General features: G+C 35.6%; 1 pseudogene; it reads right to left on the bottom strand.

The window, feature by feature from the left end:
* The window catches only part of LOC129393051 (ankyrin repeat domain-containing protein 18B-like), a 28,581-nt pseudogene extending 16,284 nt beyond the window's left edge, over positions 1 to 12,297 (bottom strand).
* Between the last annotated feature and the right edge of the window lie 14,701 nt (positions 12,298 to 26,998).

Genomic DNA, 26,998 nt, shown 5'->3' with positions numbered 1-26,998 from the left:
CTGATCATGTCTTAGAGGAAGTAAGGTATAAGCTGGCCAGAGACTCCTTTGTGACACAAAAGGTGAAGTTACAGACATTCCACTAAATTGAATTTTTATTATGACATAAGACAACTGGTAATATGCAACATGATTGAAAAAAACTTCTCATTCAATTCGATTGGGCCTTGACATAAGAATAGACATAAACAAACTAAGAATTGACAATCTAAAAATAAGCCTGCACTTTTACAGTCAATTGATTTTATACAAGCTTAACAAAAGAACAAAATGGGAAAAGAATAGTCTTTTCAACAAATGGTGCTGGGACAACTGGGTATCCATAAGCAAAAAATAAATAAAGTTCGACCAAATATCTTATTTAATAATTAACTCAAAATAAAATAGTTAACTGTAAAAGCTAAAACTATAAAACCCTCAGAAGAAAACACTGGCAAAAATCTTCGTGACTGCATTTGCCAGTGTTTTCTTAGCTATGACTCCAAAGGAAAAATGGATTCAATGGACTTCAAAATTGAAAACTGCTGTGCCTCAGAAGACAGTATGAAGAAGTGAAAAGGTAAGATGCCAAGTAGAAGAAAGTATTTGAAAAGCGTGTATCTGATAAGGGACTTACATATATAGGAAATATAAATAACTCTTGCAATTAATAAATAACAAGATAAGCCAATTTTAAAAAATGGGCAAAGATTTTGAATAGATATATCTGCAAAGAAGATATAAAGATGGATAAGCACATTAATAGATGCTTAATGTAATTAGTCATTAGGAAAATGTAAATCAAAACCACATGTGGTATCACTTCACACCACAGGATAAAATCTTTGTTCAAGAAAAAAGAGTGTTAGGAAAAATGTAAAGAAATTAAAACCCTTATCTAATGCTGCTGGGAATGTAAAGTGATGCAGCCACTTTGGAAAACAAACTGGCAGCTCCTTAAAGGGTTAAACATGAAGTTACCATATGACACAGAAATTCCAGTCATAAGTATATGTTCCAGAAAAGTAAAAACATACACATGCACAAAAACTCATACATAAATGTTTACAGCAGCATTATTAATAGGAGTCAAAAAGTGGAAAGAACCAGAACGTCTGTCACCTTTGGGTGGGAGAGAACCCAAAGGTCCATCACCTGGTGAATGGATAAATGAAATGTTTGATGTATACATACAGTGGAATATTACTCAGCAATAAGAAGAAATTAAGTACAGATACCGTATTAGGAGGAGACAGCAAAATGCCTAGGCAGATACGGAAGGGTGCCCGGAGAATCTCCAACCAGCCCCACAAGTGTTTACACCAGATATTATGTGCAGATAAGGGAACCTGGACTTGTCTTGCCTGGACATGCCCACAGCAGACCGGAGGCCCACATGCAGTGGGGGGATGGGGTGGAGTCACCAGGTATTCACGCCTTATGCAGAGGAGGAGCCTGGCCGCTTCAGCTCATGTGATCCTGGTATTCAATTGTGAGGTGGAAACTTCTTCGCAGGACCCCTCTCTTTGCTGAGAGCTGTCCTTTCACATAATAAATTCTGCCCTCCTCAATGTGTCTGCATGCTTAATTTTTCCTGGTCACGAGAGAAGAACCCAGATGTAGCTGAACTAAGGAGCAAAAACCCGGCATGAATACCTGCTACAGCACAGATGCAGCATGAAAAATTATGCTAAGTGAAATAAGCCAGTCCCAGCAGACCACTTGCTTTTTATTTCAGAGACTTATAGGCAAATGTATACAAAGAAGGTGGGTGGTTCCCTAGGGCTGACGGAGGATGAGAAAACTGGTGAAGATGGCTAAATGATGTGGGTTTTGTTTTTCGGGTGATGAAAATGTTCTAAAATTAATTGTAATGATGACGGCATAACTCTCTGAAAATACTAAAGTTAATGAATTCTATACTTTAAATGAGTGAATTGCATAGCGTGTTCATTATTTCTCAATAAAACTGTTACCCCCCACCCCAAATTAATTTGGTACTAGAGATCTGGAGATAGGTACTGCTTGGTTTCAAATCACTGGCCAGGGTTCAAGGTCTAAGAGAATCAACAACATGTCCTTTTTATAGAAAAAGAGATTTATATTTTACATGCTATCCTTTTCATTAGTATCAAGTCTGTAAAATTAAATGAAAAATCTTTCTTTCACTGCTTAAAGCACTGACAGATTTATATAGAGGAATAAGACCTTGTTTTCTTTGGCCCCAATTTCTATCTAAAGGGTCTGGGAAACACACCCTTCAAACTATCAAATCTCATCAGATGGGTTTTATTAACACTTATAATGTGGCTTCCTTTCTAATCTGATTCTGGTGCAGCATCACAGAGAGAAGAAGCTGAAGGAAATCAAAATATTTTACCCCAAATATATTTTTTGACATATTTTGAAATGGCTGCTGCAGGGCCAAGAGATTGAAATGGCCCTCATTAAGGTAGCACAATCTCTCCCCTTCTAGGTCTTCCCAGATCTGGGGAAGATTAACTAAGAGCCTGAGGCATTTAAAGTTTGAAAAGATATATTTACCCTCTATTTTCTCAACATATTTTGGCAGAATTTGGATTTTTCCATTATCAATATTTTCCAAAATGCATGATTTTTAATACCAAAACTGATTTAAAATTACCATACGTTGGAATATAAATTATTTTATTATAAAGATACATGCATTTGCATGTTCACTGCAGCACTATTCACAATAGTAAAGACATGGAATCAACACAGATAGACATTATCAGTGATAATGGGATAAAGAAAATGTGGTATATATACACCATGGAATACTATGGAGCCATAAAAATGAATGAGATCATGCTCTTTGCAGGGATATGGATGAACCCGAAGCTGATATCTTCAGCAAACTAATGCAGGAAGAAAAAACCAAACACTGCATCTTCTCACTTATAAGTGGGAGCTGAACGATAAGAACACATGGACTCGGGGAGGGGAACAACATACACTGGGGCCTGTTGGGGTCAGGAGGGAGAGCATCAAGATCAATAACTAAAGTGCACAGGGCTTAATATCTAGGTGATGGATTGATAGGTGCAGCAAACCATCATGGAACACGTTTACCTATATAAGAAACTTGTTGGCCAGACTGGTCTTGAACTCCTGACCTCATGATCTTCCTGCCTTGGCCTCCCAAAGTGCTGGGATTATAGGTGTGGCCACCATGCCTGGTGGCTATTTCTCTTTTTAAATTCTCTCAGGACTCCTAAAATCTCAAAACTTTGACCTAGATTCCCTAATCTACATTTCCAGCTCTGACCATTTTCTTGAGGTCTCTTCCTTCTAGTACACATGTTATAGAAAATATTCTCAACCACATGCTCATACATTGCTAATTGGTGCAGATTACTTTTGTAGATAGTGAATGTTGTCTATTTTATGTTGGTTCTCATTAATGTTACTTTGAGTATACTGTTATTTTCTAATCTCAAAGGGGGACTATCTCACTGTTATGATAGTAACCAGTATACTTTGTCCTTTTTTTCTTGCTTTCTTCTTTTTTGGACCAGTATACTTTGTCCCTTTTTTGCTTTTCTTTTTTTCTTTTTTTTTGAGATGGAGTCACACTGGGTCATCCAGGCTGGAGTGCAGTGGCACCATCTCGGCTTACTGCAACTTCCACCTCCTGGGTTCAAGTGATTCTCCTGCCTCGGCCTCCCAAGTAGCTGGGACTACAGGTGCACACCACCACACCTGGCTAATTTTTGTATTTTCAGTAGAGACAGGGTTTCACCATGTTGGCCAGGCTGTTTTTGAACTGACTTCAGGTAATCCACGCACCTCAGCCTCCCAAAGTGTTGGGATTACAGACGTGAGCCACGGCACCCAGCCCTCTTTTTCTTTTATGATGAAAACTTTCCCATGAGAATCATATTATCAATTGTTTGCCTTTGTTTTCTTTTAAAGAAATTCCTTTTCCATAGAGATATGGCATGATGAAAGTCTTGTTCTAAAGTTTCTTTTGGGGGACACTTAACTATGTCATTGGGAAGTTTCAGTAAGTAGAGATCTCCCTTCTTCTCACTCAAGATTCTTCATCTCAAAATGGTGTCCACCAAATGTCTTAATCCAGGTAGTCGCTTGTTTAGAAATTCATGAAATAAGAACCTTCTCGAGAAGTTGGAGGCTATTGATTGAGATGGTTTAACGCTGCCCCTTATTATATGTTTTACTCCCAAGGTAGACATCAAAGTGGCTAATAATTCTATGACTGATGTCTAACTCACTTCTATGGGAATCTATACAAAACGTTTTATTTATGAGACAGAGTCTCCCTCTGTTACCCAGCCTGGAGTGCAGTGGCTTGATCACTGTTCACTACAGCCTCAATATTCCAAGCTCAAACGACCCTCCTACCATGGCCTCCCAATGTAGCTGGGACTACAGGCGTGCACCACCATGCCTCAGATATGTGTTTAATTTTTTTTTTTTTTTTTTGAGACAGGGTCTCACTATATTGCTCTGGCTGGTCTCAAACTCATGGACTCAAACGATCCTCCTGCTTCAGCCTTCCAAAACCAGGTGTTTAACTGGGGACTAACATGAAACACTTAGAAGACTACGTGGAACATAGTGAGCTACATAAAATATTTGCTATTAGCATAATAATTTTATTGTATATCTTAACAAAATTGTGTATTTTAGGCAGGTGGCATGCCAATGGAAGTACTCTCCTATAGCTGCACTGAATCATTCTTACCACTGAGAGTTGCAGCAAATGGGGGACAAAATTTATAACTTACTTTTCTCTCTGTATGACTCATTAGGCAATGACTATGTATGTACTACAATGTAAACAGCACCTCCTGGATTGAATAGTACATAACTGACATGACCAGCAGAGACAGGCTAAAGACACTGAGCTGAAAACCCTGGACTCTATTGCTAAATCAAGGCTCCTGAATCCGTTCCCTCTGAGCAACTGTTGCTGTGGTTCTGCCTTCACAAGCACTCTGCTGAGCACTCAGATTGAGGTGCTCTGCTATCTGTCATCGGACAAGCTGCACCCAGAACTGTTCAGCTGACAAACTGGTAGCAGTCCAGAAATACAGTTCTGCTGCATAGTGAAAAAAGGCCAATTTAGATTATTTTTCATAGAGAGAAAAACATAAATATGTGATTTAACAAGTCTCCTGTATTAAACTAATTGGTTTAGATTTGATATATAATTGCTAAAAACACACTTAGAATATAAACCTTACTGTGTCAAGGTCTCAAAGAAGAAATAATTGGTATGGTATAAAGTATTGAATTGTATGCTACAAACTTCTAAGCTAAAATATTTTCAATGTATGCAAGGATAGGTGGCATACATATTATATATTATTCCCCCATTAAGCAAATTTATAATGAGAGAAAATTATCTTCCATAAAAAAAAGCCATGTAAAATTAAGAACTAAGTTTTTCTGCACAGACTAGACAATGATTGCTAACACATAAGGTCAATGAGAGAACAGTCAGAGAAAGCTTCATGAAAACAATAAATTGTCTGCCACGTCTGAGTGAATGAGGCTAGATGAACAGAAACTGAGAAGGTAGAAAGAATAGTATGAGCAAGACAAGTGCTGAAATATGCCCAATTAACTCTGAGGATAAAGTCCAATGGCAGAGAAATAAAAACCTGTGTCCACATAATAACCTGTAAGTGAATGTTCACAGCAGCATTTTTCATAAAAGCTAAAAAGTGGAAACTAACCTAAAGGTCCATCAACAGATGAAAGAATGGAAAACCAGTGTAGCCATGGAATAGAATATCATTTAACTATAAGAAGAAATAAACTACCAATGTGTGCTAAAACATTATGCTAAGTGAATTCTGAAAACATTATTCTAAGTGAAAAAGCCAGTCACAATGGACTACGTATTGTATAACTCTATGTATATGAAATAAGCAGAACAGGCAAACATATGGAGACAAAAGTAGATAGATGGTGGTCGCCTACAACAGAGGTAGGTGGAGGGACATGGAGGAAGGCTGCAGTCATGCCTAGGAGATGTGGGGTTGCTTTTCAGGGTGATGAAAATGCTGTGAATATACTAATAGATACTGAGTTGTACATTTTAAATGGTCGAACTCTCTGAAATGTGAATGATATCTCAGTGAAACTGTTTTTAAAATCCAAAGGCAGGATCAAGATAATTTTCTCAACTCTCAATTTTTGATGTACATGTTATCTCAAATTTAAATATTTCCACAGTTTTATAGTATATTTTAAATAAAAGATAAATAAAGAAAATGCCTAACTTTTCAAATAGTTTGTAAATTAACCTAAAACATGCACTTTTAAAAGAATAGTATAATGGCCTTTCTGTACAAGTTAACCTAGAATCTGTGAAATAAATAGACACAGATTCTGTGTCCACTCACAAAAGTGAAGAAATAAGACAATTTTCTGGAACATTCCATGAAACATTCTTCTCTGATTTAATCTGGCCTGCCTCATCAGAGCAATACAAAAATTACTTTAAAATACTGTTTTAACACGACAAAAGTCAGTTTTCTATGAGGAATGATGTATAATTCTCAACTTTTCCAAGGGTACATATTATAAGAGAAAAGGTATGCAATGGTTTTTCAAAATGGTAGAATGAAAGTCACTATATAAAAAAATAAGAACATTATAGAGATAGTAAAATGGAAATAATTCATTGTAATGAAAATAAAAAATCAAGCTTCTGCCATAATTAGTATCCTAAAACATGTTATGTAATTCAACTAGCTACAGAATAACAGTTGACATGCTAAGTTCCATACATACTTGACTTTCCACTTGAAATAATTTCTTCTTTGGGACCTGTGTCTCATCCAAATTAATGTGATAATGTGATATACCTTCCAGTGGAGACTCTAACATAGTTAATTTTTTTAGGCTGTCAGCCGCTTCTTGTTGAAGTTGTCTCACAACCACCTGAGAAAATATTTTTGTTACTGATTTTATAAATTGCCTTATTATTAAATTATGTTAATAATATTTAACTCTAACATACCTACTTTGAAAATTATCACCACACATATCAATTCACCTTCTTTTAATCACATGTACACATTTGTATTTATTACTGAATTCAGTGAGGGATGCACAATATGTTCTCTTCCTGCCAAGTTGGTATTCTCTTACTTACATAACAGATTCATCCCACCATTCAATCATCTTAGAAGCTCAACTCAACCTCAAAGTTCCTGACATATTCAATCACCTGTTCAAATCCTTCCAACAGATTCCTATCTCAGAATAAAAGTAAAATTCCAAAGGCCTTTGAGGTCCTAGGTAAACAGGTCTCTACCTCCCTCTCTGACTTCAAAGCTCCTACAACTCCCTTCTGTAATTACTCCATTCCCACTGTACATGAAGCCTGCCACCCCTCAGTCTGAAAATAGGGATCTAATGCCTTACTCATAAATCACAGGCAGCTACAAGTATCTTTGTACTGAACAAAATTATATTCCAATGATAGTCATTGAGCCTTGAAATAAAAATTAGGAGCTAATTATTAATATAAATATTCAAAGTAAACTATAAATACCAGTGGGAAGACTAAACCAAATACAGTTTTGCTAAATATTACCACATGTATCCTAAATTATGATTTTATAACAAGTAGGTGCCTTTAAAACATTACATAGTCAAAAAAATATGTAATTTGACATATTTTCAGATTTGTTAAATTAATATGATTAATAACAAAGATATACCAACTAAAATACATAAAAAGCTACTTAAAGCAAGGTATTACAAGACACAGCAATACACTTCAGTTCATCTGGGAAATCTAGAATTAAGTGTCAAAGAAAATCAATTAAATTTTAATTTGAAAATACTCATTTCAGGTGTAAACATTTCCATTTATACTTACATTATGGTCTTAACATGTGGCAACATAAAGTCATTAAAATTATTATTTCAGCAGTACAGAACTATCTACCTTAAAATATGACTCTGTGCCTAATAAAATTTCATAGGTGACACAATGTCTTTTCTCAAAGTAAATCATCTCTCACCTCTACCTTTTATTTCCTAGAAATGAGGCACGTTTCTAAGCTGGTATAGTAAACACGGTTCTCCTTTTTTTTTTTTTATTAAAACAGCTTTGTTGAAATATAATTTACATACTATAGAATGTATCTGTTTTAACTTAAAGTTAAAAGATTTTTTAGTCCATTTTCTGAGTTGTGCAGCCATCTCTACAATCCAACTTTACAGCATTTCCATCACTGCAAGATCCCTCACGTCCATTAGCAGTAACTACCAGCTTTCAGCCCCAGCCCTTTGCAAACATTAGTCTACTTTTTTTCCCTATACGTTTATCTTTTCTGGATGCTTCATGTAAATGGAATTATACAGTATGGTAAACACACTTTTTATCCATTGACTTTTATATTCAACTAAGTTCAACATGTATCCAGAACCAAATGTTTAAATTTTCTTTCTAAAAGTTTGAAAATATTTATCTTCCTTGATACTTACTACTCTTTCTGCTTTCTCTCTCTCATATTGAAAGAGACTTTCTTTTAAATGATCACATTCATTCATTGCCTTCTTATTTTTCTCTTCTAGCATGAGGTCTTTCTTTCCACTCTCAGTAAAGCCTCTTTGGCTATTAGTTACTATCTCTTTATGATCCTCTTTCTGATGAACATCATCTAGTTGCTGTTCAATGCACGGATTTTCATGTTGGAGTTGACATATCCTCTCTTCTACACAGCTCCACTTTCCAGTGGAATTATTCACTTTAGCTTCTGCATTTTCATATGTCTCTTTCATTTCCTTTTTTTGCTGCTGTGTTTGGCTTAGGTCGTTTGGAGAGTTTCTAAAGCCAATGACTTTTTTCTGAGAGTATCTCTTTTCTTACGGAACTTATCTTTTAAGGTATTGAATTTAATTTGCGTTTTAGAAAGTTGTTCAGTAAGAAACTCATTCTTATCTTCTTCTTCGGAAATATCAGAACTCATTTTTACTTGTACGGAAACATCTTGTGTTCACTCTAATGCAAGTTTTAGGTTTCTTTCTGTTTTCACACTTTCACTGTGTTTACTTATAGCAGCAGTCAGTCTAGATTGATGATTCAATTTCAGCTTCCAGTCTTTTGTTGCTTTCTTCTTCCTTCAACAGTTCAGAATTGAGCCTCGTATTCTCAGCTTTGAGATCATTAAGCTCTAGTTGATACCGGAATGCTGTTTTTGTTATCAATTCCTCATTGAGTTTTATATACTTTTCAAGGGCAGCATTTGTTTTTTAACAATTTTAACGTCCTTAAGATATTTATTTTCTTTTTCCAGGTTGTCATTTTTCATTGTGCATATTTCCTGTCTGAGTATAGCAATATCTGTCTTCAAAATGCAATTTTCATCCATCAGATCTTTCATTTCTTCGTGATTATGAAAATCCTAAATAAAACAAAAGAAAGTTTTAGCTAGTACTCAATAAAATAACATATCATGATTACCTCTGAAGTTAAAGAATAACCTGCACATCCATATACTAAAAAGGTTACTGTAAGTGGATATCCAACTGGAGAAAAAGTTGAAGCAAAACTTTGAACCTTATAGAGCATAAGTTCCAAAAAGTTCAGAAATTTATTTAAAGTCAATGAATTTATAAAAGTAAACACACACACACACACATGCACACCAGAGAATTTTTAAGAATTTCAGAATTGGAAAAGCCTTTCCCTGAATTACAACAAACTCAAAAGCATAAATTAAAGCATTAACAAATTTGACTAAATTAAAATATATCAAAAAATTGCATTTACACTTTGATATCTAACCCATACACCACCCTATAGTAAGAACCTTACTTCACACGTACTTGGACAGATAAAATTTCCCAGAGTTACTACAGTTCTGTTTCACTGATAACATTCTATTTCAATTTGACTCTTTTAACACTTTTATAGTCAGTTGTAAGAATTACATTTACTAAATCATAAATCTAGACATTATACGAGTCACTCCTATATACATTCATTGATGAACTCATCTAGTTACCACAATTTTGAAAAAGAAATGTTAAAAATACAAGCAAGCTACAGGATTTTCCCCAGGACCTCTGACTCTACTTCTAGTTCTCTGACAGATCACAGTTACTTCTGTGGTGTAAATGTATCAATACGAAAGAAAACTTTTATTTCAAAACACCAATGGTAAATAAGATAAAATTTATAGAGCTCTTCTTAGAATATCATGAGATTATTTGTGATTGCAATAATTTGTTTCCTCTTTATAGTATTAGGTACAGTAATCAATATGAAATAGCGGGAAGTACAAGGAACAATTTTACTGGGAAAAAAATTTTTATCAATAGGTTATCACTAAGTATATATTATGGCATATTATTGTTTTCAAAAGCTCTTTGTAATAAAATAATATCCTATGTGGATGCCAAGATTTATAATAAATATTAATAATTGTACCTGTAAGTGTCATCATTCATTTTTTGAAAATTAGATAACATTTCTGGTTTGTTTTATACCAAAATATTATATATTAAATCAAGAGGATATTATAAGTAACATTGATAAAATAAAGTTTAAAATATAGAATTTTTACCAAAGATTGATTTATCTGATTTGGAGTATTTCTTGTAGTCTTCAGTTTCATCTCTAGTGATTGAACAGTTGGTTCAAGTTGTTTTGCTTCAACTTCTTTCTTATATTGTTTCTCTTTCCTTTCTAATTCTTCTCTATTTTTTTGTACAGCATATTAACATTTGTTTTTTCTTCACTTTCTTGTCTTAAGATGCATCTGCAGATAAAGACATTTATCTTAAAATTCATTTTGTTAAAAAACAAAGAGATCATCCTGTGATCTACCTCTGCAGATGCTCTTTATCATCCTAATAAAATTTCTATGTTCTGGATTATTTATCCTTTGTAGTTCTCAGATATTTAATTTCTCACTTCAACATCTTCAAACTAATGCATATACTTGAAAAGTAGTAAGGAAAGAATATTCTGCTAAAGTTTTTGTTACTAGTCACTCTAGTATGTATTATAAAAAAGGATACTGGAAATAATTCAGTATAGTTAGAAGTTCAAAATTACCTTTTCAAATCACACAGTCATAATTACTCCCCGATTAGAAAAGATCATTTACAATCAACTAAATTTTTAAAGTTACTATTTATTGACAAGCGTATAAGTTCACTAGAAATAAATTTTCATCTCTATGAAATATTGTAGGTGTCTCTCCAAATGATTTACAGAGTAAGATGTCTCTCACACAAACTATATCTGCAGATGATTGTCATCTAAAACTAGGCTAAAGAGTCTAACATCTGTTACCCCACACTTTTTATAATTCTTTCTTAATACTTCCAATTCCCCTTCTTGTTACATATATTTTATATATTTATTAAGCTGTTGTTCATTATGTGTAATATATAATTAATGCCCTTAATAAGTATGTGTATGTTTACACAAGTTATGTTTTCCTGTGAAATCTAGTCCCAGAAGTGGAGTTGTTGAGTTAAAGGGATGTCAGGTTATTTGAAATTTTGATACACAGCACTAAGTTACCCTTCAGAAATAATTTACCAATTTCATATACCAACAGTGTATGAGAATGCCTTTTTCCTCACATTTTCAATGGTAGTAATTACTTTTTCAATATCAGCATGACTTTACAAAATATATCTTATTTTATGTTAATTTGCATTTTTCTGATTACCAGGCAGGGCTAAATATCCCTGGTAAAACTATAAAACTTGTTAATCATAAGGAACATTAGTCCAATTTTGAATTAGTTTATAGCACAATGGCAATTATCTGCTGAGAAATGCTGCTATAGGTGGCCAGGCACGGTGGCTCACTCCTGTAAACCCAGCACTTTGGGAGGCCGAGGTGGGCAGAACACCTGAGGTCAGGAGTTCGAGACAAGCCTGGATAACATGGTGAAACCTCATTTCTACTAAAAATACAAAAAATTAGTTGGGCAGGGTGGCACATGTCTGTAATCTCAGCTACTAGGGAGGCTGAGTCAGGAGAATCACTTGAACCCAGTATGCATAGGTTGCAGTGAGGTGAGAACACACCATTGCACTCCGGCTTGGGCAACAAGAGAGAAACTCCATCTCAGAAAAAAAAAACAAATAAAAAAACAAACAAAAACACACTGCTATAGGCTTACTTACCTATCATGCTCTTCCTTCAGTTTCTTGGGAAATTGCTGAGGATACGTTTTCCCAACCTTTCTTTTTTTGGTTAATCTGTCAGCAGCAGCAGAAGACGTAATATGACATACATTTTCTGATAGTTGTATTTTTTCACTTTTGTTTGTATTATTTCCTTCTTTGACCTTTAATAAAAGTAATATGAATAATAATTATTATTTTATTCAATAAAAAACTTTTTCCCTGATTTTTTCACTTGATTCAGGATAACTATCACCATTTTAATGATAAAAGTATTTTGTGCTTACTTTAATTTTATCATTATACATAATAATTATAAGATACTTATCATTTTATCATTGAAATTTTTGTCAACTCTGCTCATTTCTGTTTGAGTGAATGGAATAATTTTCCAAAATTTCAAAAAGGACTCTTCTCCATTTTGTGCTTTTATTCGCATCCACTCTTTGCTATCTGATATAAATGTTTATGCTATCCGACTGGCAGAAACAGAGAAATAAAAAGACACAGGCATAACATATATCTTCTGTCATTGCCACCTGGATTTTACATGAAATAGCCAGATTAAGAGGATGTGACCTTGTAGGCCTTCAGGAAGAGTAAATAAGATTTCCCTTTTCTGCACTGAGCTATTCTTTTCCCCACTGCCTTTTATCTCTTTTTTTTTTTTTTTTGGATCCTGGGATATCAAAAAAGTGAAAGTTCTCCCTGAACTATGGGAACCAATGTTTGCCACAACACAAGAAGCAGAGTGAAACTGCTGAGTTTCTAGTGCAGAATTCTGGAAAACGAGATGCTTCCCAGATTTCACATTCAATTACCACAAACATTTATAGTTGGAAAACATACGGTACAGTTATCTACTTTAGCCCCATTATCTACTGAAAATGGGAGTCAAACCAACCAAGACATATGAAATGTTTCATCCAGAGCTCTTGAGGTGGCATTTCCTAGCATTTCACGGCACCAAATAGCGTGATACAATTCCATATTGCTGAATTACATAAATTACCAGATAAATTTATCAAATTAGTCAGATATATTAAAAGTCTAACTTGAGCAAAGCAATTTAACACCTCAGAGGGTGGGAAAAGGCCTCATCTGCTTTTACTTTGAAAGAAGAAAATCTCTAGATTTTTGTTTATCTTTAGAACACAATGTACAGAACTCAACTTTCTACTAAAGAGTCAAAGGCTAAATTTTTAGCCAAGAAATTATGCTTCTTTCATACATGATAAAAATCATACATGCCAAAACTTACCATACTTTATTAAACAACATAATGTAAGGTCTGATTCAACAGAAATATTGGAGTGGTGATTTTTTAAAATATGTGGAAGTATATATTTGTTTTCAAAATATTGGAAATAACCATGATGGAACTATAAATTCAAACAGTTTGAGCTAAGCAGATAAACTGGCATGCATGAAAACACATTAAACAGACTCATTTGGCTGGGAATATTCATTGCAACTCTCAAGGCTAGACTTGTTTTTGTGGCTCATCTCAGTCATTGTTTCCCTCCCATTGTATTCCCATTCTATCATTAAATAAATGTAATTCATCCCTAAATGAATACAGAAAAAAGAATCTAGAATCTAAAGCTTATTTCTTTAGCAATTTCTTTATGTTGATCTGGTTCAGAAGGTCAAATGGTATATGGCTGAATTAGTTTCCCAGCTCATATGCCACTTGGAAGACTGAGAGTGAGACTTAGGCTGATTAATGAAGAAACATTATGAGAACATTCTCCAGAGCCGTTGTTTAGATAGCAGGACTAATCTACTTTGACACATAATTACACATTTAGAAAACCCCGCTGTAACTGTACACATGAGATTTTCTTGAATAGAAAATTTGACTAAATCAAATAATTGATAAAGAGAAAAAAGAAGCAGCAAGTGAACCTCTGTCTTTTTGAAGTTGGACTTTCTCTTTCTCCAAAGCCAGGAACTCTACTTCTAACATGCCTACCTCATTCTTTTTACTATTTTTATACTTTAAGTTCTGGTACATGTGCACAATGTGCAGGTTTGTTACATATGTATACATGTGCTATGTTAGTGACCTTGGAATATCTTGCTGTAAGTCTTCTAGCTATATTTTTGATGTTCTCTCACTATGTGGCAAAGAATAACCCGCATTTTATAATTCAAGATTCATGCTTTTGTAGTTATTAACACTGGGATTGTCATACAGCGGCTTCTGGAATAAGCACTGTGTTGGTTTTCTGTTTTTATAAGTATCTGTAGGAGCAGAAATACTGTGACTTTCTATCTGAATCATACGCTTCATTTCTTTGGGGTGGGTAAACCACAAATCAAAAAGACTTTCTGGATCTCTAGACTGAGACCAATGCCTAATGTCTAATTTCCAATTAGTGGTATTTGGGTTTATATATTTTTCCTTTTGCATGTCAAACTCTTAATCATCTTTCATTTCAATCATAATTACTGGGTTCCTTACTTTTTCAGTTTCTATATCATAACAAAAATTTTCATCATCTGTGTTAGAAACAAGCTGTGTGTCTGGTTTGTTATCATTTTTATAGTCTGATTTAATTTAAATGAAGCTTAGAAGATGACTGGTAAGTGTATTTCAGGAACCTGGAGTGTGAATGGAATAAAAAGACATTTTACATGGGCTTCCTCTGTTCAGGCGCTGCCTGGACTGCCACAGAGCTAGACCCTCCAGATACATTTTTCTCCTCACAATCAGGGACATGATTCATCAGACTAGAGGGCACTCCTTTTTTGTTCATCTCTCTTTAGAGTTACCATGTAGGAACTCTTCCTCAGAGCAAGCAGTAATTTTGAAGTTTTCAGAACTTTTACCAATATTCAGCTTGAACTTGTTTGTAATGAATTTTAAAGAAAGTCATGAATATATAGATTGAGTCCTTTTATCACTGTTCTTACCCAGTTCTGGTTCTTGAGACTTTTTTTTGGGGGGGCAGGTGCAAAATGGAAAACAAATTTGCTTATTTTGTTTCTCAGATGTCTTTTCTGTCAGAGTGTATGTTTTAAAATTAGCTTTAATCAAGTATAAACAAAGAAATATTAGAAAATAGTTAAAATCTAACTGTGAAACTTAATCTATGTGTTGCTACTCTTAAATTATGGGATTGTAACTAAAAAGTGAAAAATAATTTGCCTTGGCTTAACATAGGACAGAAACATGAACCAGCAAGCTGAACTCTCAGTGTCTGTTTGGACTAAACTTAATGCATTTGTGTAAAATCTACCAGAAATGAATTCAAAGATGATAGGTAGTATTATAAAAGCTTCCTCTCTTACAAAGACTTTACCTCAGCATACCAGAAAGAGTGAGCCCCTACAGTGCATGTTTATTTCTGAAGATTAACTAGAGCACTAGGCAAACACTAAATTATTAAGAGCTAAACTGAACACCAATAAGAAGGAGAAGCAAAATTTTAAATTCTAATTCAAATGATATACTATGATAGTGTTATGTATCTAGATAGAATTTCTGCTTATATCCACTTCTAATATATTTTAAGTTCCAGTAGTGATAGGGTTTGGATTTTTTAAATTTTAGTAATGTTTACTATGTATTTATGTTGAAATAAAGTTATTGTTCACACCCTGACACCAAAGGTCCCATTCTGCAAGGTAGGATTCTCTTAATAGGCAACTGCATTGAATTTTATGACCCCATTCACTCCCTGAACACAGACACAGAAGTCAACTGGTGACCACAAAACAGAATAAATCTTTAACCTCGGCACTGGTGACCAGAAATATAAAACTGCAACATCTGAAGCACTGGCAATGATGACTCCTTTAACACTAGTTTAACTCAGTGGCCATTGTTGTTAAACTGTTCATAATTTCTATTCCTCAGTAATATGACCCAATACTTCATGTACCTTGTGTATTATGAGTAAGGTTATATAAATAAAACAGCAAGATAATTCTGAAAATTTCTTGCCTCAATTCCAAGGGTAAAGACAGCTATGAGTTACTAGAGATACTAAGAATTACTAGAGTAACTAATAGTTACTAGAGATAGTAAGAATATCTTAAGTTTCATAACTGGTTAAGATGTTTTAAAAATTAAATATAAAATTATGATCTATTGGATTCTAAAGGTATACTCTGAAAGGTCATGTCATTTGGACTATGCTTTGTTAGTAAAGCAAAAAAAACCTAATATTAAACAAGAACTTAAATTTTCATATACCTGTGATTGCTTCTTTTCACTTCTTTCACACCTTTCTTGCTCTTCCTCTAAAGCCACTGGTAAGGTTTGTTCTGTTGATAAATTCATTGATTTAGTTCAAATGAACTAAGAAGAGTTAGATAAAGACTATAATATTTATAAAAATAAATAGAGAATAACATTTCTTTGTATTTTATATTTTGAGAGTTTGAATGAAACAATGTTTACTGAAATATTTACTTCTGTAAGAAATACTTCTAATTATCCAAAACTTCAACAAACCACTTGGGGAGAAACCAGATATCACCAGATTCAAGCCATGCAAAATCTCAGGGTTACTCACAAATTGTTCCACCCAACATAAGTCAACAAAACTGTTGGAAACAAAACAGAAATTTGAAATACAGTCAAAATATACAATGTAACGCTTTACTATACTTTGTAACAGTATCTTTTTAACAAGACACTAATTGAGTTGGCAGTTACTAATAATTTGCAAAATTATTGTTCTTTATACCTCAATTAGTGTGCACCCCATTTTTTACATCACAAATGTTTTCCCCTGCTATTCTGAAAAATTTATTTTCATCTTTTAAGACTCAGAAAGTAGGCTGGGCATAATAGCTCACATCTGTAATCCCAGCACTTTGGAAGGCCAAAATGGGAGAATTGCTCAAGGCCAAGAGTTTAAGACCAGCCTGGGAACCATAGGTAACCTTGACTCTACAAAAAATTAGACAGGTATGGTGATATGTTCCTGTTGTCCCCGCTACTCAAGAAGCTTAGATGAGAAGATCCCTCGAGCCCAGGAGTCTGAGGTTTCAGTGAGTCTCAATCATGCCATTGCACTCCAATCCTGGGTGATAGAGTAAGAACTTGTCTCCAAAAAGAGGGGAAAAAAGGCTCAGAATGCTATGTGAAATCTTCCTTGATTCTAGCTATCTTTCTCCACACACACAGGTGTCTGCCTCATTGGGGTCCCTTAGTACCTTGTCAATTTTTCTAGTGTCACTTTACCACCTGACCTGCACATCATGTCTTTACATGTTGACCCCCTTTGCTGCTAGACTGTAGAGGACAATCTTTTGAATCATCTTTGTATAAACAGTCTTAATTTTGGTAAATAATTACTTATTGAGTTCCTGCTAAGTGTTAGGCACTGGGGAATAAGGAAGGAAAATAGAAGCTGTCAGGGATGGCTTTCCTAAAGATCATCCATGAGCTGAGACTTAGAGAGTGAGGTTAGCCAGATTGAGTGAGACAGAGGGCAGGAAAGGGTGAGCACATGCCAGGCAGCAACAAGAGAGGAAGAGAAGCCTCCAAGAGAGTATGCATTTCTCTACAGAAGAGGAATGGTGAGGGGGCCATTACCAGCAGCTCAGTAATTCCAGAGAAAAAGGCAGATGGGGAAAGGGATACAGATGGAGATTTGGGCAGAAATCAGTTTCCTTTTCTTTTCTTTTTTGGGACAAGGTTATACTCTGTCTCCCAGACTGGAGGGCAGTGGCATGATCTCAGCTCACTTCAACCCGGCCCCCAGGTTCAAGTAATTCTCCTGCCTCAGCCTCCTGAGTAGCTGAGATTACAGGCGCGTGCCACTACCACCTGCTAATTTTTGTATTTTATTAGAGATGGGGTTTCACCTTGTTGGCCAGGCTGGTCTTGAACTTCTGACCTCAAATGATCCACTTGCCTCAGCCTCCCAAAGTGCTGGGATCACAGACATGAGCCACCGTGCCCAACCCAGAAGTCAGTTTCTGAAATCCTTATATAAACCTTTAAGATGCTTGGACATTAGGTATTCAGGAGTGGTTCACGGATCTATTTGCATTAGGGTTAATTCACTCTAAATACTGCGAGGAGCATAAAATTCTGAGGCATATAAATCAATGAACAAAGATAAAATATAAGGCAATGTTGCAAAGATGATGCAGGCCTGAGGAGATGTTTTCAGAAATATTTAGGATATAGGTATCAGTGGCCATTATAAGAATGAATTTCTATTGAATAAATAAATGTATATATCTGGGTCCCTGGAGAAATACACTCTGCTCATTACTTTACAAATTTTATCAAATGAAAAGTAAAATAATATACATAAACTCTTTCAGTTACTTGTATTTACTTTACCCTTTTTCTGTTTCAGTTTTACTGTGCCAAGGAAATGCATTTGGGTTTTGTGGTGGTTGTTGTGGTTGTGGTTGTTTTTGTTTATTGAGATGGAATTTCACTCTTCCTGCCCAGTCTGAAGTGCAGTGGTGTGATCTCAGCTCATGGCAACCTCTGCCTCCTGGGTTCAAGAGATTCTCCTGTCTCAGCCTCCCAAGTAGCTGGAATTACAGGCATGTGCCACCATGAACAGCTAATTTTGTGTTTTTAGTAGAGATGGGTTTCTCCATGTTGCTCAGGCTGGTCTCAAACTCCCAACCTCAGGTTATCTGCCCGCCTCAGCCTCCCAAAGTGCTGGGATTACAGGCACTAGCCACCACACCCAGCAACATATGGGGATTTTGTTTTAAAAGTTGTTTCCTGGATCTACCAAGCTCATGAGAAAATAGAGCAAACAAGTCATTTGCATAGGTAAGAAACTTTGGATTTATAGCTTGTCCTCACTACTCTAGAAGATTATTATCATGTTTTGCAAAGCAAAATGTTAAACACAGACATAAGGGGAAAAAGAAATTAAAACCATAGGGGTGGGTGAAAAAATATTGCATAATTTATTACTGTTGACCTCATCATATGACTGATTAAGGGCACTGAATTTAACTTGGATGTGAAGTAGACCTCATATTAGCTGCAGTTAATCAGTAGACCAGGCGTCCTAGCAGAATTAAATTTGATGCTCCTGTGTTATCTTTAAATGACACAGCTTTTCTGAAAACCCTTACTCATAGTGCATGATTATCCATTAAGAAAAGGTGATGGAATATGTGAATACAGCTGAGGAGACACCACAAGGCAAATGCTCAGTGGTTCCCATTAATATTGGGAAAATCAACACTATAAAACAGAAAGCCATAGACATTATTTAATATTTGGTTTTGGGAGGTATTTTTAGTGACACTGCATACAGTTGTACCTAATAATTGCTAAATCAGAGACGTAAAAGTAAAACAAAGGCACATTGTGTTTGAGTAGGAAATCTATAGACATCTAGCTGGTTTTCCCATCCAGCCACAAAATTCTAAATATAATCATGGTACCTGCACTCAAATTTATGTTAAATACCAACCTCTATGAACTCACTCTTTTCTCATTCTCTTTGTTATTTATATGTTGCTTTCCTCAAGGGAAGAATACAAATGCCTTGCTAAGAACAATTCTGTTTGGTTGTAGGCTGCATAAGGGGAGTAAACATAAAGTACATTTGACAACAAAATGACTTTTTAAAAGTCAGAACTATAGTAGCATGAAGCCAAACGAGGTAATCTAGAATAAAATTTTCTATGCTTCTTTCCCTTCTTTGCTCTCTTTCTACTCTAATAACTGTGATTCACACAGGTAATGAAGAGTGTAATTCCTTGATAGAAACACAGCTCCAAGATTAATCCTTTCTTTAACTATGAAGTTCGCGTGTCCAAAATCTGTGGTAGTTGCTGTCTGATTTTTGATCACTGATGGTGATACAGATATTTATCATCAACTCGCAACTTCCCAAATCTTTGAAAAGTCTTACTATTGATGGTTCAACTAGTAGAAACATGATGTAAATTATCTGAAAATAAAGTTTTTATTTATTAGAATGTAAATAATAATACAAATTTTAACAAGGTGTAAAAGTTCTTTCTTCACTGAAGCAGTACCATGTTGTCCTCTACCCCACAAATGCACTACTCCCCCATGGTCTAATGTATTTTAAAAGTCCTGTAATTGCTATTAACTCAGACAAGTTTACTTAACTTGTTCTAAGCTTCTGGTATTTACTACAGTTTACTTTCAATCACTCAACCATCTCTGTTATATATGTTGTTTTCCATGAGAAATTTGTTTATTAGTAATTAAGATTCTTCAGGGATAAGAAAATATTTGAATAACTAAGTTTGTGCACAAACACATTAAGGTCAAATACCCATGACATTATTGTGTGTTTTTGTGTACTAGAGACAAAAACTTCAAAAAATTTTTTAATGAATAAACATTAAATTAAAAACTGCTTTCATTAAACTGAGATAATCTTCCCTCAATGCATGAATACCTTCAGAATTCACATAGACCAAAGAATTGTATAAAATATAATAGCCTTAAAAATCTTATTTGTAGCTGGCACAGTGGCTCCCACCTGTAATCCCAGCACATTGGCAAGCCGAGGTGGGCAGATCACATGAGGTCAGGAGTTCAAGAGCAGCCTGTCCAACCTGGTGAAACCCCATCTCTACTAAAAATAGAAAAATTAGCAGGGTATGGTAGCACGTGCATGTAGTATCAGCTACTCGAGGGGCTGAGGCAGGAGAATTGCTTGAACCCAAGAGGCAGAGGTGGTAATGAGCCAAGACTGAGCCACTGCACTCCAGCCTTGGTGACAGAGCAAGACTTTGTCTCAAAAACACAAACAAACAAACAAAAAACCTAATTGTTCCCATATAAGTCTATGTTCATACAAGATCTGAAGAGTACACAACACCGTGAGACAGGACAGACATATATTTTAACGGTTATATTCCTGGTTTCTGTAAAAATAAAATAGTTGAATTTAAGCTTTCAAGACAAGTCAACAAAAAGAGCAAAAAATGCAAAAGTGAAACTCGAAAGGTCATTTTCCCATCAAGGGCTCATGATCACTGGACATTCACAAACTATACTGTTCAAAACATTAGATCTGAATTTTGATCCGAGTATCCCTTTAGTAGCAGTTTCATTCAAGGATGTCCAAGAGGTAAAATAAGACAATATCATTTGCTATTTTCAGTTTCTTTTCTGAGAACAGCCCAGCATTCTTCTTCAGAGAAATGAATTGTCCTAACTTCATAGGCTAAAGGCTCATGAGTCATAGTTCTAAGGGCATTAATAAAATATGGTGGTGCATGCTTGTATTCTGAACTTTTCAGGTTTAAACTCTCATATAGTAAATGCTAATAGGTTCAAACCGATTAAAGAAAAGCCTTCTTAATCTGACATTATTTTTCTTTTTATTTCTTCATTTATCAGCAACAGGAGAGTCTAACTAAATGTGGTAAAGTGGTATGAGGGAATACAATGAACAGTGTAAAATGAATTAAACCAGAGATAATCACACCAATGTGGGTACGAGTGGAAAATATAATACAAAACACACCAAAGAAAGTGGCAGAAAGGTATATAAAGTGTATAACCACTCACATACCATTTTAGGACACAAAAAATTCTGCATATTATTTCTGAGCATCACAATGTATTTAAAGATTTCAAAAGGGCATTGAAATGAAAAACAACCAACTTATGATGTTGGTAGCCTCTATGCAATCATGTTTTAAAAACTTTAACACCAAAAAGGCTCAAAATCACCATTTTAAAAGACTGTGTCTACCAGTCATAAATGAATCATTACTTTCGTCATTTGTAATAGTCAAAGATGCCACAAGCACACGCATACACACATCTATATATACACCTACACACACAGTCTTGCTCATTAGAACATCTGATAGGCTTCAGATCATCAGTGTAATAACACTAGCAGCAAGCCTCTGAAGTTAAAACAGAAACTGACACTTTAATAAGTAAAGCTTTCCTCTAGGTAAAGATCAGAACTCCAACTAGCACTTAACTCACTGGAAATATCTTAAGAGTCTCAAAATTCACTGCTTTGAATCCCTGACAAGTATAAAAATTTTATACTGAAAACTTCATGCTATTCAAAACATTAAAACAGAAACATCTGACTTAAAGCTTACATTTTTAAAATCTTTTTCATGCTTCTAAATTTGTTTTTATTCAAATATGGATACCAGCAATAACATTTATGCCAATGCCTTCTGTTCAATATTGAACAAATAGAATTAGGAATAAGAATAATATGAGTACATCCAATCATTGAATGTACTTTATTTCCAGTATTCCATTAAATGTACCTGCTCTCAATGTCTGTACATTCTTTCTTTGTACTGCTCCTTTCACAGCAGGATCTTCCACTTCAGTGCTAGGCTGAATGGGTCTTAAAAGAAAACGATTCATAAATCATATATATTTTATACAACATGGAGTTTGTGATTCAAAAATATACATAATTAATTACCTTCAAGGAAGGATGTTTTGCAGGAGGCCCTACAGAGCAAAGGGGATATGTCATCAATTATATGTAAGTATGACAGGGCCAACCGAACATTCATGCAGTGTTGCTGTCGAGCTGAATTCTCAGGCCTGGCTATAAAAATAATTACTTAAGGTTTTCAGGGTTCTTCTTGGCTTCTTCTTTTCGTTGCCTAGGACAGCAACATGACAGAAACACAATGAGGAAAATAGGAATATAGGATTCCCAAAATGCACAGTTTACATTTCAGTAGTGAGATTATGTTTCAAATGCCTATACTTAAAATAGAAAAGCATTGATATAACCGTGAACACGTGGACTGATGAGGAGAAAAGGGACCATTAAACAGAGGGGCAAATCAAACCTGAGAGAATCAATGTCAAAGCTGATGGTGAATGTACAGAGAATTTTAACTCCACACACCAGACGCATTGCTGCCAGCACAGCACAAATAAATTCCCCTTGTCTTGTCACTGAGGAAATACGCAGTTGGGATGACAGTTCAGGTGAATGTGTGATTCACCTCTCATCAAAGAAAGGGTTCTACATTGATCAGCTAGGATACACACTTATGAAATAACAGCTAATCAAACTACTCATTTTTCCCATGATCACATGGGCTACTGCAGCACCTACATTTCTCCTATCCCCTCATTTGGCCTTGAATTAGAGCTCCTTGATCCACTCATGCAAGGTGGTCCATAAAACACATCAAATAAACCATGTCAAATAAGCTTCTGATATCAAAATATTTATCAAAAAAGAAAACATTGAATGACCACAGACTTGCTGGATATTAATACATATTTATATTTCAAAATCAGTGCAGTATTTATTGAAAATGAGAATTTTGGTTTTCATGGAATGAATTTTATGATTACTTCTAAAATTAACTAAGTTTGGTATATTATCTTACACTGTAAAGGACTTTTATAAAACAGCTATCATATCAAAGAACTGGCTGTCTCAAAAAAATTTCGCCAAAGCATCTATATGCAACTTAATCATATCTTATTCACTCATGTCAGTAAAACTTTTCTCCCTGAGGCCTGACAGTTATCAAGTGAAATGAGCTGCTGTGGTTTACCCCAACTCTAGCACTCCCTCCTGTCTCCAGTACTCTCCACAGCAATAACCTCTTTTGTGAGACTGGGCATATGCTGAAGCAACTGGAAGTGAGTTGTCTCAAGTTTACTTGGCTTTAACTCCCAAGACCCCAGAAAATGTCTTTCTTTCCTCCTTTTGTGCCCTTTCACCATCCCTCTTCCTTTGAAAAAATGATTATCAGAACTGTCGTCCTGATGCTTCCCTTCCTAACTGCTTTTTATGGATGATTGTGACCACTTTTTTCATCTGTATTCGGCAGTAGTATGCACCTGTCATCTCTCTTTTTTCATCTCATTTTCCTTCCCCTGTGGCTAGAATCATGCTCAGAAATAAAAGGAAATTAAAGCTTTCCCTGGATTCTGTTATTTTTTAAATTGCTCTCCAGTGGTTCTTTTTCCAGATTTCTCTAAAGGAAGGCTATTCCCTTGCTATTCAGAGCTGTGTCCAAGGACCAGCACAAACATCACCTGAGTGCTCATGAGAAATGCAGACTCCAATACCTGCTGAGTCAGAATGTGCACTTTCCAGAAGCTCCTCAACGAATTCATGACAATTTGAATGCCCTGTTCTACACTGGTGTGCTTCCATATTGGTTTACCCTAATTGGCCTTTTTGGCCTAGCCTCAACTTCTTTCCTATTATGTCCCTGAATTTAATACTACGTTATAAGCCATAATGTTTCTAATGAACTTTTAATCAGGCAAAGCTTCTCTAATTAATTTCTTCCCAATAAATCACCCAACACTATTCTTTTCAATTATGTTAATATGATACTATCCTGTGAAGTTACAACATTTTCTATAAAAACAAATTATAGCCATACATGGCTGACCATTTACGGTGATGTTCATCTATGGTAGATAAAACACAGGTCTGCATGGTAAAGTACCTCAATCCTTAATGCCTCCCCAGTAGCGAGAATGACAGCAAGAGAAGGAAAATGTTACTGTAATTGTATGACACATTTTGGTACTGGAAGCTCACTTTATCTTCCTTCCTATTTCTAACACCCTGTTCTTCCTTCTTCTACAGCTCAATTTCACTTTACTACCCTCCATTACATACATCCACTTTTTTTTATTTATTCCATGTACACTCTGCCCTCCTCATTCTTTCTTTCTCTTTTATTCATTTCCTCTTCCCTCTCTCCTGACTTGCCTCAGGTCTTAGAGTATGTTAAAATGGAACTCATAACTCAGCTCCTTTAGTGGTACTTCCAATAGAATCAACTGCTGACCCTTGGTTAGAGACACCACTTATCACCCTTTCATTTCTCTTTTACTTATGATACAGTTAATAGGCCATTTTCTTTAGCTATTAAATTCTATTAGTGCTCATATTTTAAAAGAAACATTCCATCAATGCCTTTTTTTTTTTTGAGATGGAGTCTCACTCTGTCACCCAGGCTGGAGTGCAGTGGCACGATCTCCGCTCACTGCAAGCTCCACCTCCCAGGTTCACACCATCCTCCTGCCTCAGCCTCCTGAGTTGCTGGGACTACAGGCACCCGCCACCATGCCCAGCTAATTTTTTGTGTTTTTAGTAGAGATGGGGTTTCACCATGTTAGCCAGGATGGTCTTGATCTCCTGACCTCATTACCCGCCCACCTCGGGCTCCCAAAGTGCTGGAATTACAGGCGTGAGCCACCGCGCCTGGTCTCCATCAAATGACTTTTTAAATAAAATACGGTTCTCACCTTTTCCTTTTCCATTGACTATTCTGTTTCCTTTTTCATGAGAAGGTCAACGTAAAGGCTCTGACACTTTCTCGGGGACACACTGCTAAGGTAATATCAAGAATTAGTTTCCATTTAAAATTATAATGAGTTACATCAAGAGTTTCTTATCAATCTCTTTTTATGAAACTGGGTCTCACTCTGTCAACCCAGGGCTAGAATGCAGGGGCCTGATTATGGCTCACTGTGGTCTCAAACTCCTGACCTCAAGCAATCTTCCCACCTCAACTTCCTGAATAGCTGGAACTACAGGTGCATACCATCATGTCATGCTAATGTTTTTATTGTTATCTTTGTAGAGACAAGGCCTCATTATACCTCCCAGGCTGGTCTCAAGCTCCTGGGCTCAAGCAAATCTTCCACTTCTGCCTCCCAAAATGTTGAGATAAGCAGTGTGCACCACCACACCCAGCCCTAATCAATTTCTTTAAATCAATCTCAATGTTGCCCAGGCATGGTGGCTCACACCTGTAATCTCAGCCCTTTGCAAGGCCAAGGTGGGTGGATTGCTTGAGTTCAGGAGTTGGAGACCAGCCTGGGCAACATAATGAGAACCCATCTCTACACAAAAAATACCAAAAGGAGTCAGGCATGATGGTGTGTGCCTGTAGTCCCAGCTGCTTGGGAAGCTGATGTGGGAGGATCACTTGAGCCTGAGAGGTGGATACAGCAGTGAGCCAAGATCATGCCACTACACTGCAGCATGGACAACAGAGCAAGACCCTGCCTCCCCAAAAATTTCAATTTAAAATGTGAGAACAAAGAGATATACAAACAAAAAACAAGCCTAATTAGTCAATGAAATATGAGCTTAAGCCAAGAAAGAAAACGAAAAACATGAAGTACAATAAAGTACATGGGAAAATAGATTTATAACAGAGCCTTCGGTCTTTCATAACTCTGATAATACTAATTAATATTTATGCTGCAATTAGTTTTTTGTAAGTACTTCTGTGATAGTGTTTCTTACTATAAGACATTCAATTAGCTAAATATGGTCATCTACCATTACCTGAAAGAACATTATTATAACAGAGAGAGAAAACTAGAACTTTCCATCAACTTTCCACCCAGAAAAAGAATTGGTCACCAGAATTCTAAAGAGTAATGTATGGCAGACACATGAAAAAATGCTCATCATCACTGGCCATCAGAGAAATGCAAATCGAAACCACTGTGAGATATCATTTCACACCAGTTAGAATGGCAATCATTAAAAAGTCAGGAAACAACAGGTGCTGGAGAGGATGTGGAGAAATAGGAACACTTTTACACTGTTGGTGGGACTGTAAACTAGTTCAACCATTGTGGAAGATAGTGTGGAGATTCCTCAAGGATCAAGAATTAGAAATACCATTTGATCCAGCCATCCCATTACTGGATATATATGCAAAGGATTATAAATCATGCTGCTATAAAGACACATGCACATGTATGTTTATTGTGGCACTATTCACAATAGCAAAGACTTGGAACCAACCCATATGCCCATCAATGATAGACTGGATTAAGAAAATGTGGCACTTACACACCATGGAATACTATGCAGCATAAAAAATGATGAGTTCATGTCCTTTGTAGGTACACGGATGAAGCTGGAAA

The sequence above is a fragment of the Pan paniscus genome, chromosome Y (genome assembly GCF_029289425.2).
Source record: "Pan paniscus chromosome Y, NHGRI_mPanPan1-v2.0_pri, whole genome shotgun sequence".
Lineage (NCBI taxonomy): Eukaryota > Metazoa > Chordata > Mammalia > Primates > Hominidae > Pan > Pan paniscus.
This window is presented reverse-complemented; position numbering and strand designations above follow the sequence as displayed.